The 19868-nt window shown below is 40.2% G+C and overlaps 1 long non-coding RNA gene across 1 annotated transcript; it reads left to right on the plus strand.

The window, feature by feature from the left end:
* The first annotated feature begins 6446 nt into the window (after positions 1 to 6446).
* On the plus strand, positions 6447 to 11602 carry LOC122969290. The gene is made up of 2 exons (XR_006398972.1): positions 6447 to 10345; positions 10714 to 11602. It is a non-coding gene; the product is annotated as an uncharacterized LOC122969290 (long non-coding RNA).
* Positions 11603 to 19868: the final 8266 nt, after the last annotated feature.

The following is a 19868-nucleotide window of genomic DNA, read 5'->3' on the forward strand; positions in this document are numbered from 1 at the left end:
TTGAGGCAGATGGTAAACACCAGCAGACATTTAATAGCATAAGATGCTTTCTACAGTGGAATAAAGGTCTTCTGCTTCACCGCATCCCAACTTCTACAGCAGTGACCTGCCCTGCAGCTCATGGATGAGAGAAAAGAAAAGGAGAGCACATGAGCAAAAAGAAAACGGTATGAAAAAAATAGAAGAAAAATTGCTAAAGAAAAAAGCAAAGTAAGTAACGGAGAAACAAAAAGGGTAGACTCAGTTTGTCCTCTTAGTTCTTAACAAAGCACACTGAGCTTTACAAAGCCCCCCCCCCCCCCCCCCGCGCGCACTCCCTCGACTTTGAGGTGGTAGCATTCAGACTCGGGGACTGTAGCAGGCTCCAGTGCTCATGTTTCATCCCTCGCATATGAGAAGGAATGAGGCTTTGTATTATCGCAGCACAGCTCAGATGAATATTACTTAAGCCCACGCACACAGACAATGCATGACCATAAATAAATAATACCCATCTCTCCATGCTCCGCAGCATTAAGAAGTGCAGGAGAAAAACACTGAGAAGCCGGGGGAGAGGAGATGCAAGAGTAATAAAAGGAAAGGATAGAGCGAGAGAGAGACCCAGAGAAGACACACAGACAGAGAGAGAGAGAGCAGAGTGAGGGTGGGAGGGGAAAAGTTGGCAGCTTCTGGCGAAGACTGAGAGACATAGCATCACATTAAAGGCCAAGGCCAAAGACTCCTCAGACCATTAATGAGATTCTGTATCTATCTCCCTCTCTCTCTCTCTTTCATTCTGTGTCCTTCTGGCTCGCACATTCTCTCTTCTCACTCAATCGTCCTCTTGCTTCAAACTTTAATTTCTCCGTTTTGCAGCATATTTTCTCTGACCACATTCTCCTGAGCCTGAGCTTGTAATATTAATATACTAAAACACAGAACATTTTCATCAGATTTGTTATTATAATTGGGGATGGTTTTGTGTGCTAGTACTTATCAAGTGTTTAAAAATGTATTTACTTTTATTTAAAGTTTAGAGATTTGTTTAGATTTGTGTTTGGAGGCTCTCAGACCAGTCATACATTTCATCCAGAGGAAGTAATGACAAGTTAACATCCTGGAAATAGAGACAATGAATCTATACAATATGGCTCAGTTAACTGGCTAGTTGGATAGTGTGCATGAAACATAGAGTACTCTACAAGACCCAAAAACATAACAGCAATAATGTAGTACTCAACCTTCCTGCATATGTCCCTGTGTCTTCAAGGGGGAAATACTTGTCAAGCTGGGAAGAAAGTTTCAGGCCATATAAAGAAATTGACTTCCTACTACTTAGGACTGTAACCTCAGTTGTAAAACAAAAGATACAAATGTAGATGTAGCTTTATCAACTAGAAAAAAACATTTTTAGTTTTGGTTCTATCACCAAACCTATAATGATGTGATTCTCAGAAACATATTGGATGCTTAATGTACTATTATATATAATAACATTTCAGTTTCTCTTGACATTGCAGCATTTTGTATTTTCCTCTTGATACCACTACTCCCATGCTTGTATGCTAAATATGAAGCTAAAGCCAGTAGCCAGTTAGCTTAGTTTAGCATAAAAAACTGGAGGTGGGAGAAACAGCTAGCTTGGGACTGTTAAAATATTTTTAAAAATCTGTCAACCAGCATCTCTAAAGATCACTAACATGTTATGTAATGTTTGTTTTATCCATACAAAAACATAAGTGTAAAAACATTATGCTGTAGTGTTACATGTGGTTATGTGCTGAACTATTTCGCAGCCAGGTGCAGTAACTTCCTGAAGTCTCATTGTCACCGTGAGGCTGCGAGTGTTACCTTTGGACAGAGCCAAGTTAGCTATTTTCCCCCTATTTCCAGTCTTTGTGCTACGTTATGCTAACTAGCTGGCATTAGCTTCATATTACTTAAAAGTGGTATCAACATCCCAAAATGACGGACTACTACTTTGACATACTATTGCAGTAGATGACATAACATATCACATCACATCATGTATCACATATGTAGATTGTTGTAAATGTATGCAGAAAATGAGCTGTTGGCTACTTGTTTGAAAAGGAAAAAGATTGTATTTGGATGCTCATCACTTCTCATGTGGGCATTGAATTTCTATAGTCTGTATTATAACACCTATATAGACATGATGGAATTCAACTCATGAACCAAATGTCATTCATTCATTTTAGCATCCTATTCTTTGTCTTGTATCTGTATTTTTTGCTCATAATTTAAATACAGTACCACAGGTGAGTGGGGAATATTGAGCATTAAACACTTTGTATTTTGTTTTGTAATGTTCTGAAATGCAATTTAAATGAGCATGATACAGTGGTAGATAATCAAGCTGGATAAGAATCAACATATTGAAACCAAATAGTACCTGCAGGGAAAGTTGAGGGAAAAGTGTTTTAGCTTTAGGTGATGTAATTCCTCAGAAACAGCTGTTTAGCATTCTTGCTTGCAGCCCCATATGAATGTATAAATGAATCATTTTAGTCAATAATGAGTAATTTGATAATTTTGCACAGCCAATAAAACATAAATATCACACTGACATTCTAAACCAAATATGCTATTCTTCTTATTTGTTATCTCTTCTTTTCTTCTAAAACTTATATTGTTACCTTTCAGGCTTCCAAAGGATCTCAGGTGTCTCAGTGAACAGTGTAGTCACAGTTCCCCGATCAACAAAGAGACAAGCAGAGATGACCACTCAATACCTACTGTACATGTGTGGATGGTTAAGGGGTGATTTTCAATTGAAGCTGGTTTCAAGTCCCTCTGCACTCTATGAACTGATGGACCAGCATATTGATTACTACTCAGGTTCTCTTAACAAAATACAATACGCACTACATGTACTACAACCATGAGCATGAGGCCAGTTTTACCAGTGACACTTAATTGACCTTTGTGTGTCCTCAATTACACTGGTTAAAGGTAAACAGAGAGAGAGTAAAGAAACCTGAAGGGTTTAAGACCCTAGCATTGAAAAGATGGCTGCTTCAACACAATGAATTTCATGCACAAGTGCACCAACAAGTCGCACAACTGAATCAATATGTCGTGTAGGTTGGACTTACAGCACTTAAAACCTCTATTGATCAGTATTCCTTGTGGCTTGCATAATTCACAATGGCCCTGGTCCATTTTCTGGCAAGCCCTAAGGTCCCTGTGGTGAATAAGGTTCAGACAACAACGATAAACAATCAAGTTTGCTGGTGAAATTTGGCATCTACGAAAACAGTGTGTATATCCGAATTTCTTTCTTTTTGTTTAGGGCAGCAGTTGGGTATAAATGAAGAGTTTAATAGCATAAAAAAATAGAAATTGACACACTAAATTCTTTAGAGAGAACTACTGCATATGTAAACAAAAACATGTATAAAGCCTGTTTGTAGCTGTGTGAAATCTGATAAATTGCCTCAAGTGATTTCACTTGAGGCTCAAGACTACAAATCTGGAATATAAAAGGCAATATCTGAAGAAACTAAAATGTTAAAATTTACACTGGAAACAGGGAAAACAGCTAAGCTGTTTCCAATCTTTATGCTAAGCTAAGCTAACCATCTCCTGGCTGCAGCTTCATGTAAAACGTACAAATATGAGAATGGTATTAATCTTTTCTTTTTGTCTAACGCTTGGTGAGAAAGCAAATACGCGTATTTCAAAAAATGTCCTAAACACTATTCCTTTAATACACTGACAGAGTTCATGTTTGCTTTAATCATTCCTCTTTTAGGGCAACTACACTGTATATAAATATGGAGGACAAAATCCACCGTAAGATGGTGCAGAAATCCATTGTGAGATTAGCAGCTAATATAAGGTTTCAACATCTATCAAGTTAACCATACCAAGTGGATCTTTGTGCTGGCAGTCACGTGTACCTTTATTGCTGTTATTTTGACCTGTCCCATAGTTAACAAGAGATGCTGATATATCTCTGATGAGATATAAACATGTAGAACTTTCACACACTGGTAGTCTTACAAATATGAACATGTAATACACTTAACAGTGGATTAGCCTCAGTATGCGCTGTCATAAAAATGATTTGGGTACTGAACAATGAACGGCAGAGTAGGCAACTGAAACTGGGTGTTTAAGTGTTTAATAAAGGTTAAATAATTAGCTAAATGTACATTTAAAAATATAATGTCAGTCTGAGCACATTATCACATCATTCTTAACTACAACAGCTTCTAAGAGAAGTTTTGAGACTACCTTTACATGATCTAACAATTACTACATTATCACTGTTATTGAGCTGGTAATGTGAAAAGCAATTACCTGTGCCCACACAGTGCCAACTGTAAATTTGTACACCCTACAGAGGCAATTACCATGCGTCATCATTACTGAGTTTGTCCCGTGCTGAGCACACCCTCTGTCACTAAACCAGAACAAAGGCTTCGGCTGATGTTGTGATATGGCTGCATAAGAGGAGTTGTGTGCGGTGTGTTTCTCTTTGATAGCCCAGTATGTGACCAGCGCTGCCTGACAGGGACTGTTTAATTCAACTCCTACTACCATCACGGTCAACAGCACCAGGACGCAGCCTTTCAGCACCATTACACACACTAATGGAACTGCATGTAATATATCCTCCCTACGCAAACCTTTCTCTCTCTCCCACATGCCGTCTCCGATACAGAATTATCACTCTACCTTCCTTCCCTCCCTTTCTCCTGCCCCTCTGAGTCTGTCACCACCACCAACCCTCCCCCCCCCCCCCCCCCCCCCCCCACACACACACGCGCGCGTCTCCCTGTCTTCTGGTCTCTCTCTCTCTCTCTCTCCGTCTCTTCGTCGGAGAAAAACGCCCACCTACTGTAGTCCCACTCGAGTGCTGAGTGCAAAAGAAATACAGACTCGACTTGTTTCCGTTCTTCCAGCAGTCTTTACCCTGTGCTTATCATTTCCAAGTTCAACATCAGACATTAGAAGGCTGACAAAGTGCCTGAGGTAAAACTATAAGTGCTGGGTTGCAAGTTTATCTTAAGATTGCAAGCACTCGAGCTCCTTTGTGGCCTCTCAACCTGTAAGCAGTGTTAAAAGATATAAAAAAGAGTGACTAGACCCATATTCATATCATATCATATAAGAAATTCAGGCAACTTTAATTTCATATTGAACAACATGCAACTTTAATATACTTCATACTGACCTTGGCAGTCAGAGCCCACTGAGATTTTCCTTGTAGTAGCTCCCAGCTGAAGATCATGTTATTATAGCCAAAATTATATATAAATTCAGAATTTTTGATGAATGGGAATAACATAAGATTATTTTAAATTCTTTTAAGACTACCACCAATAAATATAAATGTCAGGACTTTATTTTTTACGCTGTTCTCTTGCATGATTTTTAAAGCTTGCAGATGTTTCACAATTCACAAGAGCGTGAGATTTGACAGAAAAAAAGGTCCACTTATGAGCTTTTTTTTTTTTGGTCTCCTCACCGTGCTGCAAATGTAGTATTACCTACTCCAGTTTTCCACTTGTCTTTAGGGTGTACCAGAAGAGATAATAATGTGTTGTAATGTAACTTCAAGACTCCATGTAAGAGAGTCCCACTTGGATGCTTCTGGTGGTCCCCGTCAATTTAGCAGTGGCATCCCGGTCTCAATGGAAAACTACGGTTTATTACAAGCTTCAGTTTTATTTCCGAAGCTCTTGGCACCGGCTCTGTAAGTTATGATAACACTGTATTCACCAAGGTAATTTCAGAGATCTTGGAATAAGGCAACATCACTAAATAATGGGGCAGAAAACATGAGATGTTTGACAATCACGCAGTGTGTAACCAAGCCAACAGTTCTGTCAGATTAGATACCACTGTAATTGGAGGGGAAACCAAATGTGAGCATATCCATAGTCTCAATAATAATCCCTCCTCACAAAAGAAAAACTGTGAGTGTGCACAGCTATGGAAAAAATGGTAGGTTCAAGTCAAACCAAGTCTGTAAATGGTGATGGAATTGGATGGTTTGTTTACAACCTGTCTGATCATCTGACTGCATGTGTTGCTTTGTTGAATCGACTTTTAGCAAACCCTGCCTCAAGATGTCAGCAATTACTTTGGTGAGTACAAAGCTACAAAAATAATACAGAAGTTGTCTCCTAACCAACATTGAGGAGCACCTGAGATAAAGTTGAGAATGAATGAGACAAAGAGTGAACTTTCACAAGTTTTAGTGGGTATTCCTTTTTGTACTGGCCACAGCTCCACCAATACAGTAATTCATGCTGCACTGTCTCCAGTCAGCCACTAATCCTACACTAGAGACTGGTCTCGAAATGTACTGGACAACAGAAATTGTGCCTCTTGAGCATTTTGAACTGTAAGGCCAGGAGAAGCCTGGTGTAGAAGACAAAACCCTGGATTTTGCTGTCCCCAACAAATTTGTGAGATCAAATATAATCACCTCAAAGCCGAGGCAGTGCTGACTGTTGTTCCTGCTGCTCATACATGTGAGCAGGTTAACGGCACACAATCTGATGCAATCCGGAGCTATTGCAGACATACCAGTCTTTTCAAGCATGCTTGATTTTAATCTGCATCATATAGTTAGAGATAGAAGAGGAAAAGCTGTGATTTTAATGATAAGATGAAGTCAATGAATGCTCTTGGAGAAACCAGAAAGAACTGGCAGTTATATTCAAAATTATAGGTTGAATGTGGTTGTACATATAATACATGCAGAGCCTCCTCGGATGTCACAATTCTTAGAGCAGATTAGTTTGGCCTGCGCAAAAATCACAATCCATAATTCTTGCATCTCTTAACGTCTAACACTATTTCTCTCCTCAAAATTCTGTCTGGCTGTTTTTATTATTTTTGAAAAATTGGTGCACAGGCAGCAATTACGGCAAACTGCTGTTCCACGTCAAGCTCCATCTGGCCATGCAAAGTCCCATGAAATACCATCATCTCTTGCATTTGTTTTCACAAGACAGGAGAATCCCGTATGACCCAAATCTGAATGAAGAACCTAGTGTGTGACCACGTGGGTCACATCATTTGAGCAAAAGCTCTTTCCTTATCACGTAGATCTCAGAATTGTTACGTTCTACGTCCAAAACCATACAAAAAAAGCAATACAATAACTTTCAAATTGTATCATTTAGATTTTTCAAACAACATTGTATATAAGTAAATGTAGAAAAATTCACATTTTTTAATGACTTCATGCACTGTAGCTGTGTGTATATGTGTACATGCACACTGCACACGTGTAGGTGTCAGAGTTTATCTGCACCCTGGGGACAAGGTGCTATAATGGAGTATTGATGTCGCAGAGGGGTGGGTGAGAAGAGGGCGATAATTAGATTTTGTTCTCACTCTCTCTGCACTGCTCAGATACACAGCGTTTCTAATGAGAGAGCGGCTCTCGCCAATAATTACCTCTGTATTTCCAAAAAGCATTCTCAGCATGGCAAACGGCAAACAGTGGCAACCTGACCTTAGAGAAACCCAACATTAGGCGGTCACATAATTAGTTGTCATTAAATGATGAAATGTGTCAGGACGTGCAGATTGTAAGCAGTTGCTTAATAACCCCAGTAAACAGTCGCCACCAATCCGTTGTATTCGCAGCTGCTGGTGTGCAAAAGCAAAAACTGGACTAGCAAAGCAGACTTTGTGTTTTCTCTGGAAGCACGTTGCATCTTCAGGGTGTGAGTGTTAGGTCAGGTACTGTTCCCTTCCTCTCTGCTCCTCACACTGGGTGCTAATGAAATATTCCCTATAGGGATTATTTCATTACTGGGTGGGAAGTCAAGAGGCCGTAGGAAATGTCAAAGGGAACACACACTAAGACACACACATGCTCATCATATTGGCATGCACTCATTCTACATGTGACATAAGGAATGACAGCAGGTGAATCCAGGAATTGATGATCGTAAAATTAAAGCGAATTCAACCAATTCCTGCAGTAGTTTGACAAAAGTTTTTAACTCAACTTTCTGAACTTTCAGCCACATCTCCTGGCCTCCATCAGCAGACGATTGAACCTTCAAACTCAATCCAATCCTTTCATTATTTCCAAGAGCTTTCAATTTTGCCAAATCCCCAATATTTATGCAAATAAATGGTCACTTGCATATTTTCTTTCAAAAATGTATCTGGAGCCCAGTACCCATAGTTATCAAACTTCTAACAGGCATGATTGCACACATGGAAAGATGTGAGTGGGTGCGATTAGACATGAATTTGCCTGGTATGGCGTTAATAGAGGTGAGGATGACAGTTCCCAGCCCTTTATTAATCTATGAAAATGAATGAACAGACTAGCGGAAAAAGCGGCTATAATCGATATTGTTATAATAACAATTTATCAAATGACAATGTGTAATATGACACGCTCTTTGTAATGAAACTACAGAAAATTATCACTCAACTTTGCATCTCACCTCAGCCAAAAACAGAGCTAAAAGAGAGTGAATATTGGACTTATGTTCATTAGGTGGCCAGAAACACAGCTCCTAACGAACACCAACGCTGTTCAACATATCAACTTAAAAGGTGATGATATGTCAGTGTTGTGTTCACAACTTGTTTCCGCTGCCCCCAAATGGCCAAAAAAATAATTTATTGCAGGTGTAAGCTAACTTTTTGTTCATCATGATATTTTGTCCAATCAGTCCAAAACTAACTCTGGAGCCCTGTTAAATTTAAGAGCACTTTTAAGATATTTGATTGATGAATTTTGAAATAGCTTTTATTCTTTTGTTTAGTTGGCATGTAGTGGTAAAAGTGAAGGATGTTTACGCTTATCTCCAGTCTTCATTTCATGTTTTGCAATTTGATAAATATGGGTCCTTGACCTCAACAATCTGACTTCTTTGCAGACATCTTTTTTGTGAGACTTTATTGGCCCTCAAGTTTGTCTTCTTGGCAGAACTTACTTCAGTGTTGTGTGTTTTCCAGTTCAAATATTACCACAATTTATCACAAATTGACACAAAATGTGATGCAAATTGCGGCACAGATTCAGTCATTACTGAGAGATATGATCATCAAAAACAAAACAAAACAAAACAAAAACTTCTTTTGAGATTCATTGAGATAGTATATCTACACACACATATGGACACACACAATCTTCCACAAACCACAGAGCTGGCCCTTTTCTCCATGGTCTGAGGTGTCCATGGTATCCATAGTCCAAGGTCTCCTTGGAGACCTCATTCACACAAGTTCGAGATGATTTTGATCTCAACCAGGATGCACTGAACCAGCAAAACCACTCTTCACATTTTGGTCCCGTGGCACGCACACACATACTAACACACACACACAATGTACACATACACATAAGCACACAGGGACACACACACACAAGATCATCTTATTCCTTCTGCTTGACATGGCTTCTGGAGATCAGCACCATTTTCTCGCTTTCCACACCTGGTCGGCTTTCAGGATTGGTTCAACGAGGAGTCACAGTGTAGCATGTTAATGGCAGCTCATGGACATTTACTTTTTGAAAAATCCCTGCAAATATGGCATCAGGTGGAATGTTCTTGGACTGAGTGACAGTGTGACCTGAAGACCATGTAGTCAACTCTCATGGGTCCTGCTGTGTAAGTAAGCACAACACAGCACACATATTGGCCACTGAGAAAGTGTATGAATAGATCTTCCCGGAATAAAAATAGAAAAGTGATTAAAAAAAAAAACATGAGAGGTTTTCAAAATTAATTTCAGAATTTCATTCATTATGTCAGTTTCCTGCCATTAGAGAGCAGGAAAGAAAACAGGAGTTGAAACATTTAGAGTGTCATTTCTGCTTTCCGTCTTGGTGGACTGACGGCAGTGGGAGAGTAATAAAGCACCTTTACACTTCACTGCCTCATAAATCCTAATACATTTCATAAATGAACTGCCGCACCCGCCGCTCTCTTACTTAGCTCCCCGTGTTCATTTGGCTGTGTGACTGCAGACAGATTGATTTACCAATGCCCCAGAGCCAGTACCGCACTGCCACTGGGACCCATTTCAAACGCGCCGGAGTCACCCTTACAGGATTACAAGCTTGCGTTCCTCCATTTCCATCACCTCAAATCAAATGTTGCTTTAGCTGGCTTGCAGAGGTTCAGAGTCTGTGTGTGTGTTTGTATATGTAACTGTGTGTGTGGTAGGTTTTTTATGAGTGGATGGAAGATGGCATGCCTCAGGGACTGGTTCGCCACCCTGTTTGATCACTGTTAATATGAGTTCCGCCTCTTTTTGTACCGTGAACTAGAGTGATCATTGATTTTGCGCAAGCTGGATGTGAATTCTCGTCACCTCAGGGGAATACGAGGGAGTTCTGAACGAGGTTGGTGGTTTTATTGTTGTTGTTAGTTCTTTTACCATGAGAAACTGGCTTTTAGCAGGAAGTTCTGTCTTGTTGGTTAATGTCTCATGTCACGTTGACATTTCGCATGTTTCTACAAATGGCTCACTTTTTCTTCATGATTCAGTCGTGGTCTCCTAAGCATGTAGGATATTCAGGCAACAATTAATTTTCCACAATTGGAAAAAGTAATTTTTTCCTTTAATACAAGCCGCAAGGCCACCGTTTATTACACCTGCTCAAGGCTTGATCATCAAAACGGACTCAGAGTTGGGAGGCAGCAGAGGCCAATCAGTGTGAATCCATTACTTTTCTTATTTCAATATAAAGACATGTTTTCTCTCATCCAGGGGGGTTCAATGGCAGAGAGGCATTTGTGTTCCGGCCTTGCTTTGTGAGTCATCCCGATGAAAGATGAGGACTTGGCAATGCTGGCACAGGCATAACACGCTAGATTTGCCGTGGAAATGTGCCGTGGCAAACCCTCAAAGTGACATCAAGGTCTTTTGCATCGAAGTGGAGGCAGAAGGGGAGAGAGATGAAAGTAGTGCGGGTGGTTTGGGGAAGGAAGGAAGGTGTGTGTTGCAATACATTTTGTGATAGTGTTTCTTGAAATTCATGATCTTGTGATGGTTTGTATGTGTGACTGTTTATATATTTATATGCACACACAACAATGCACATTAGCATTTATTACCAATATAATGACCATTACTTGATTTCCTGACATATTTTGATTTGTTTAAAGTCAAACTGAAATTTGAATTCACACCACATTTTGTGTTAAAAAATATAAACTATAGATAAAAACCTCTTTTGGACAAGCTGAAGCTAGTTAGCTTAGCTTGCTAATGTTAGTGCTTATTCCCACTAAATGTTTCTTTTCATTCATGCTGTTGCAGCTGCTGCACCCTCAGTGATGTGTTCTTCTGACATCATAAATAGGAGTGTATTAGTTGCCTCTTGTATGGGTTCATGGTGATGGAAAATGACCAGACTGTTAGACTTGCAGCATAGGACAGTCCTGTAACCTCACAACTCCATACGTCACCCAGTGATTTGAACCATGACACAGGGTAACATACGTATTGCTCAAATCACAGAAGATACAAAGCAACAAACTCTGTTTAGTGTCCATCCACACAGATATTTCACCAATCAAATTACAGTATGGATATTTTCACGCCCACTGGAGAACACTGATGTAGCAGCAGAAAAATAAATAAAACTTCAATTTTATTCAAAATGCTTTTTCATTTTTATATTGAAAATTATATGGCCTTGTTTTACTGCTTATTAATACTTTTGTATCTGTGGTTTATCACTGCACAAATAAAATAAACTGATCTTTACATGTTTCTTTATAGACTTGGGTTTATTTTCCTTACCCAGAGTTAGTTGACAGACTACATTGCAGCTGTTGACATTGGCGTGGCAGCTCACTCATCCGCAGTGATATAATTGTGTCCGAAAAGAATGGGTGGGTTCTGCACTTGCCTTTTGAAACTACAAACAATGCAGTCTGCACAACTTGCCACCCATAGGTGGTGATTCATTCTCAGGGTGTGCCGCGCAGTTCCTCATGTAAACCCTGGTTCCCGTAAAAGTTAGCAGCAGAGGAAAATCTCACCAGAGGCTAAATGTAATTAGCTTTGAGAAGTGACTCTGGAAAGAGTCGCTTTTTTTGTAATTAAAACGAAGCAGCTCCTCATGCAAAATTCAATCTAACAGGTTTTGGTCAACCTTGCTAAGAGCAACAATTATTGAAAATATAAACAAACAAAGGAGATGATTAGGTGGGTCTGTTGGAGATTTGTTACAGCTACAGTGTTGTAGCATTAGAGAGGATCAAACAACTACATGTATATTAATACTCTGGTTGCACATGGTGAATGTGTTTACAAGAGAATAATGGCACGTACATGGCCATATGTATGTCTCAGCACTTGGGCTACTGTATGTCTGCTTCTTTTAACCACTGCACAGCTTTGATTAGACATGAGCAAGACAGAAAGCTACAGGATGTATCTCCCTCTATGTTAATAGTCATGCTGTATCTGTGTATGCCATTTTGTGCTTTCTGTGTGCTTGTCTGTCTCAGTAATTGTGTCTTTGGCTATACAGTACACTACAGAGGACGTGTGGAGCACTCAAGCGTAATCTGGTCCTAATCCCTGCCAGAGGCATCCAGCAGCTGGATATTAAAGTGGGATTTTATTTTTATTTTCCTCCAACTGTCTCATGGATGCGATGTCACTACCTGCCATAACAGCAGCAGAAAGTAGACTACAGTCAACACCAACCTTTCCCTCTCCACCTATGAAATAATCATGGGTGTATTTGAGGTCAGAGATGTTCGGCGGAGTCTGCGTTTTGAGTTTAATAAACCGTCAGTCACACCTTCTTTTAACTGTTCATACATATAAACCTGCTGTGCGTCACAGAGATCACCATCACGCAGAAGGAAGACAAGCCTCCCCATGATATAAAATGTTGCCTTTCTTTGTGAGCGTGCATGCGCGAGTGTGTCTCCTCTGCCAATTTGCGTGACGAGGGAGATAAAAACCCCACCGCCATGGGTAATTAATAAATCAGATTGCAATGATGGAACACTGGGAAGGCGTTGTTCCATTAGTCGCCATCCCCATCCTGTTCCAGTATCTTCCATCTCAGCGTCGCCGTTCGTGGCTCCTAATTAAATTGTACTTTCTGTCGATTGTGCTCATTACTCAGGCAAAACCAATCAGCGGTCTGCAGCTGGGTCTGGCGATGTAGATAAATACGGGAGTAAATGTTGGTTGAGGAACACAACATGGGGTATGTCTTTTGCCTCGATTGCAGAGACAACACGGCGGTGCTTCCTTTGGCGTGAGTTTCAGCACAGAAATGCACCGGAGAAGAGTCGGTGCTTTCGTGAAACTGTCTCCCGATAGTCTAGCAAAGCCTCATCTACATTGAAGAAACCAAAAGCAGGACAACAGGTGAGAAATGTCTCATGTTCTAACCTGACCTCACCTTTCCCTCAAAGAACTATCAATATGCATCACATCAATATTAGATCATTCATACCACCAGTGGGAGGACCACGTGATGTTCCTTAGCTGTACCTCTTTCTTTGGAGCTTTATTGCTGAAGGTTTTTTTCTGGTTATTTGTTTCTGTGCGTATTCTACCTCCCCTTGCCGCAAGACTTCAAATCTCACCTCTCTTCACCTCACTCCCACGCTGACTCAGCTGCATCTGCGTGTGCTTCACTTTAGGACATCGCTGTACAATTTGACTCGTGACAGACTGCACTTGTGTCTGTGCAAGTCTCTCTCCTTTTCAGATAGCCGGCGCTTTAAAAGAGCTCCTTAAAGCTTTCTGTCAGTGTTCTGGAGGCTTGAAAGCAGAGAGGTCTCTGCAGTGTTGATGGAGGTTCTACCTGATAGGATAGGCCTTTTCCCCGACACCTCATCCTGCCTGACCAGTCAACCATTCCACTTATACACGCTGCTTCCACCTCAACACTACAAAGTGATAGGAGGGAGGGGGTTTGTGTGTTTGAAGAGATGACAGCGGGTAAAATAGGACTGGCTTTGCCATTAATGAGAGTTTTTGTAGTTAAAATGAGGGTCGCAGCAGGCAAGTGCTTTGCTCCAGTGCAGTTTGATACATAGCCAAAAGTCCAAACTGTCCGGGGAAGAAGTTTGGAGAGGATCTGAGCTGCCTTTTTCAAAGGTATTCTGTCTTAAAACTACAAAGCTGTGAATTTGTCTCACAGTATTTGAAGGCTGGAAGATTGACATCTGCATAGCAACAAGAGGGAAATGATAGAACTATCATTTCACTCTACTTGCTGCACATTCACAGCTCAACTGACTTGGTTCATCAAACAGTGAAAGGTAAAATTTACATTTTGGGAAAAACGTTTCTTTTCTTTCCCTTTGAGAATGAGATGAAAAGATTGATACCAATCTGGTGTTTGTGCATTAAACAAAGAGCTGGAATCAGGGGATGTTTAGCCTAGCTTAGCATTAAGAATATAAGCAGGGAGAAAACCAAAGCTTGGTTCTTTCCAAAGGAAAGAGAAAAAATACACCTACCAACAATATATTTATATCAGTTGTCTTATATATATATATATTTTCATTTTGGTCAAAGCCAGGCTAGCTGTTTCCTCCTGCCTCCAGTCTTTAAGCTAAGCTAGGCTAAACACATCCTGACACCCAGCTCCAGACATGAGATTTGTATAAATCTCTCAAATAACCACAGTGCAAATAAGTGCATTTCCCAAAACTGTTGAATTATTCATTTAAGTCCACCGTTATATTTGTCCCAAGAAACGAAACAGATGAAACTGAGCAATATAATTCAGCTGTTGGTCTCTGAGAGTACCCAGTGGGACAGTTTGGGGTTAAATGTCTTGTGGAAAGAACACATGGATGATGGTTGCTGGGGAAAGGGAGAGCATTATTCTGTCAGTTTCAACACACACATATAAGTGCCAGAAAATTCTCCCCATCAACCACACACACACCCACACCCACACACAGAATAGGTTTACATACACACCCTGTTGGAAAAGTAGGGTGCTCAGCATCTCTCGCTGAAAGGCAGAAAGACAAGTGATGCAATGTTTTGCCCATCACAGTCCTAGTTGGCTAGTGTGTGTGTGTGTGTGTGTGTGTGTGTGTGTGTGTGTGTGGTTGTATGGGGGGTGGGGTGGGTGGGTGGTTGGGTTTGCAAGTGACAGGGCGAGATGGTGAGAGAGATAAATAGTCACACTGAGGGAAGCGATAATGGACTTTTCTTGTCTGCACTGTGTCGGCGTCTGCAGACGACGAGGCCAGAGCGATGACAGACATGCTGATGTGTTTAACTGCTCTCATTCACTGAGAGAGAGAGAGAGAAAGAGAGAGAGACAGAACAGCGGAAGACAGACAGCAAGAAAGAGGGAGGGGGGATGGGGGGAGTGGAGAGAAAAAGATGCTGATGCTCTTTAACTCCCTTCCACATTGCCATTGGCAACAAGACCTCCGTCGGCGCTCTGACAGATGCATGGTAATGAAGCCCGCTTTAGGTGAAACCCGTCGCCGCCTTCTCCTTGCACATTCACAATCTGTCCCTCTCTCTTTTTGTCTCGCTTTCTTTCTCCTTCTCTCTCTGTCACACACACACACACACACACACACACACCTATCTATCCATCCTTATCACCATAAGAAATAAGTCAGTGTGAGAGAAAGGAAAAGATGGTAGAAAAACAAGAACAGAATAGTCATTTTCAAGATATTACCTTTTTGTGACTTGAGGATTTATGGGGGGAAATTGACAAACAAAAAAACCTTTCCTCCCTTTCCTCTTCTGATATCTAGCCATTGCAAACAGTTTTGGTTTCATTTGTGCAAATTTGAAGACATCAGTCTAATCTGCCTCCACCCCAACACAATGGAGGTGAATGTTTGCAGTGCTCCCAGCATTGACAAATGACAGTGGAACTACCTTCTACTGAAGAAATAGACATCGAAAGACATGTTGCTGTTGTTTTCAGAAATGACTGACAGAGCACATCCAAGGCTTGGATGGACATGAACCTCTCCCAATTCATTCATCAGTAAACAAAAATATAAGTCTAGCCATACTAGTATGTACTAACTGTACCTTAGCTAAATGTTCACAATGAAAATACCAGCATATTGAGGTTTTAGCAGGTATGTTTACCATGTTCACTGTGTTGGTTTAGTGTGTTAGCATTAGAGACAAAGTATAACTGAGTTAGATGGGAATGTCATAGGTTTGAGCAGGTATTTGGTCATAAACTAAAGTGTTGGACTGTATGAAAATTTGACCAGATGATACACCAGGAGATCAAAGCTATTACAATTCATCCTCTGGGGACCATGAATGTGTTGACCAAATTTTGTGTCACAGTCAAGGTAATCTTTATTAGCCAGCAGTAAATAAACACAATAAACAACACACACCAACCTACACGCAAACAAAATACACAAAAAAGACAAAGAATTACATAATACTGTTCAAAAAGCCAATGATAGCAGGGACAAATACGTTTTTAAGTCTATTGGTCCTGCATCTAGGCAGAAAATATCCACAACCAGATGGACGCAACTTGTACTCACTGAACAGGGTTTTCTTTGTGGCTCTTACTCTGTACAATAGGGAGAGTTTTTCAAGATTTTTTCCTGCAATTTTCCTGCATTCTGCATTCTTACAATGTCTTCCAACCTATTCCTGTTTTTCAGGGTAAGTGACCCAAACCAGCAGATGAAAGAAAAGGTTAAAACAGACTCAATAAAACAAGATTAAAACATTCTCATAAAAGAGGTGTCAACATTAAAATTTCTGAGATTTCAATAAAAGTACATATGCTGGTGGGCCTTTCCACAGACAGCATCAATGTTAGAGTCAAATGTTAATTTGTCAATTTGTTGTCAGGGGCAGCTGTGGCTCAGGAGGTAGAGCGGGTTGTCCAAGATCGGTGGTTCAATTCTCTTCCAGTCCACATGTCGATGTGTACTCAGGCAAGATACTGAACCCCAAATTGCTCCTGATGGCACACAGTTCAGTGTGTGAATGATTAGATTCCTTCTGATGGGCAGGTTGGGACCTTGCATTGGAGCCCCTTCCATCAGCATATGAATGTGTGTGAGTGGGTGAATGTGACTCATAGTGTAAAAAGCGCTTTGAGTGGTCAGAAGACTAGAGAGGTGCTATACAAGCTATTTACCATTTACCATATGGTCCCCAGATACTTATATTGTCAGACAACTTCATCAGCCTGGCCATGAATAAAAGTAAGGGGGGAATTGGCAGAGGCTTCTTTCTGAAGGCAATCATTTCTTTTGTTTTAGACACGTTTATGTCCAAGAAGAGTGTTTACACCAATCACTAAAATCATCTACCACTGGACCATGGTCAATGTCATCATCACTGAGCAGGGACACGATGACAGAGTCATCCACAAACTTAATGATGTGTCTACCCTTGTAGACACAATCCATCAAGTAGATGTTGAGATATATCAGCAGTCATAACTTTGACCTATTGGTGGCGCTAGAGGAAAAGTCAGAACATTACCAAAGTAATTTAATGGTAATCCATCTAATAGTTGTTAAGCTATTTCACTCTGAACCACAAGTATCAACTTCACACTGGCGTGAGAGGAAAAGTCAGGGGATTATAAAAGTCAGTATCCTCAGGAGACCATGACTTTCTTCTTTTTATAGAACCTTATATTTCGCTTTTTGATTTAACAACATGCACAAGAGACATGACAATCACAAATATGACACACAAATCTATGACAATCAAACAAACAACAAGATCAGCTCTGGCAGGTGTAATAATTATTAGTTAAAGTAATTAATCGTAACAATAGTAACAATAATGGGATAATAAGGTAGTGGGGGAAATTAATAGCAATAATAATATGAAAAATAAAAAAGTTGGTAAAAATAAAAAGAGGGACACAGAGAGAAGGAAAAATGAATAATTAAATCAATAAATAAAATACACAAATGGGGTGGGGGATTGGGGGGGGTTGTCTCCAGAATGTTGATTATCAGGTTAAAAGGTTAAGAGACTGATGGCAGCGATCCCAGCGGGACCATGAATTTCTGTACAAAGTCTCATAGCAATCCATCAAATAGTTGTTGAGATATTTCAAAAAATTCACTCTGTAAAATGTACATACTGCATTTTAAATCAATTCACTTTGAGATTCTGAGTTTGTTTTGGATAAATATAGCAACTATGGCATGAACTTCCCAAATTCCAACAACTAGTTTTAAGAATTTGATACATATTCAATATTTTGACTCACGCTTCTGGATGAAATCTTCTCTATGGAGAGCCAGTGCTGAAGAAGTTGGTTCAAGAAGTAAGAAAACCTCACTAAAAATCACACATTTGTAGTGACGCAATTCATTAAAAATCTAGCCATGGAACATTACTCTACATTATGTCATGTGGTTCACCTTTTATGTCGAAACAAGGATGGTTGATTTAAAAAAAACAATCAAATGTCATGTTTATTCAATATGTTTCAGCACCCTTTAATAAACACAATTTCCCGTAAGCCCTGGACCATTGCAGGTTAAATGTCACCATCGACAGAAGAGATGAGTCAAGGGGATGAGGCTAGACACGTCTATTGTAACAGCAGGACAGAGAGCGCTGATTTATGTGTTTTTAGCAGATACTACATCTAAAAAGCTGAAAAATTACTTTACAATAATGTTGGTGGATATTGTGAATATGAAGGAAACTAATTTACAATGTGTCCATACCTGGGCTGCCATGCTGATCAATATTCATGGCTGTTGTTTTAAATTGGCTTTGCTAAAATCACACACACACACACACACACACACACACACACACACACACACACACACATATATATATGGTACATATATATACACATATACATATATACATATACATATATATATATGTGTGTGTGTGTGTGTGTGTGTGTGTAATAGGGAGTCCTGTAGTGGATGCTCATTTTTTTAGAATATTGATAATAAACATGACATTTTTCAGAAAGACTGATGAAAGAAATTCTTATGACCAGTGGTGTGGCCTGACTTTTCCACTAGGTGGGGCTGCGGCTCTAGTATTTTGTGTATTTTTTTTGTGTAGCTCTGTGTATTTTGGATGTCCAGCCAGCTGCTGGGGGCTAGCAACTAGGCTAGCGGTTTCTAAAAGTTTAAAAAAAAATTTAGTCGCCACTTAGCGACTGTTATCATTTTAACCTTAGTGGACCACACACCCCTGATTGTGACAGATAGCCTAATATTAGATGCAGAAAAAGCTAGCAAAACAGCAGCTAGCCTAGAGGTAGCATCAGGACTTGGAAATATAGTTAACATAAACAGCATAACCTAAACCTACAGTTTGATTAAACTATAAATTATAAAATTGAAAACTTTGAATTTACGTTATGTGAATGTTATGAGTAACACCTGTGCTTTTCCTACTATGACAGGTCAAAATGTCTGCTGTGAAAAAGGCCTATCTCTCAAAGCCTGAGCATATAAAACCGATAGATACCACTTGAGATAAATGACAGAACATGTTTTCTCAGTAACGGATTTAATATGCTTCTATTAGCAAGAGAAGGCAGAATGAGAAAGCAGAATAGAGAGAGAGAGAGGGTGAGAAAGGGAGAGTCTCAGTTGTCTGATCTATTGGTCACTTCATCTTCCAACTGGTTTTCCCTTGCCGTGCAGTTCGTTTGTCACTGCCACCACAGGCTTATGTCTCACTTTCCTGAGGAACTGTGTGTGTGTGCTTTCCACTAGCCAAGACAGAGACAGATGGGCCGACTCCCACTGGTTACATGTGTTTGCTCTCCGTCAGAACGCTCTGCCAAGAGGTCTGGACCTGCATGCCACTGAGGGTAATGCTCTCTCCCAGCGGCTGCCGGGTTGCTAGTTCAAAACCCCGGCCTGCTGTTTCCCTGAAACTGGCCCATTGGGGTTGCAGCGGCTGTACAT

This window comes from Thunnus albacares, chromosome 19 (genome assembly GCF_914725855.1).
Source record: "Thunnus albacares chromosome 19, fThuAlb1.1, whole genome shotgun sequence".
NCBI classification, from domain to species: domain Eukaryota; kingdom Metazoa; phylum Chordata; class Actinopteri; order Scombriformes; family Scombridae; genus Thunnus; species Thunnus albacares.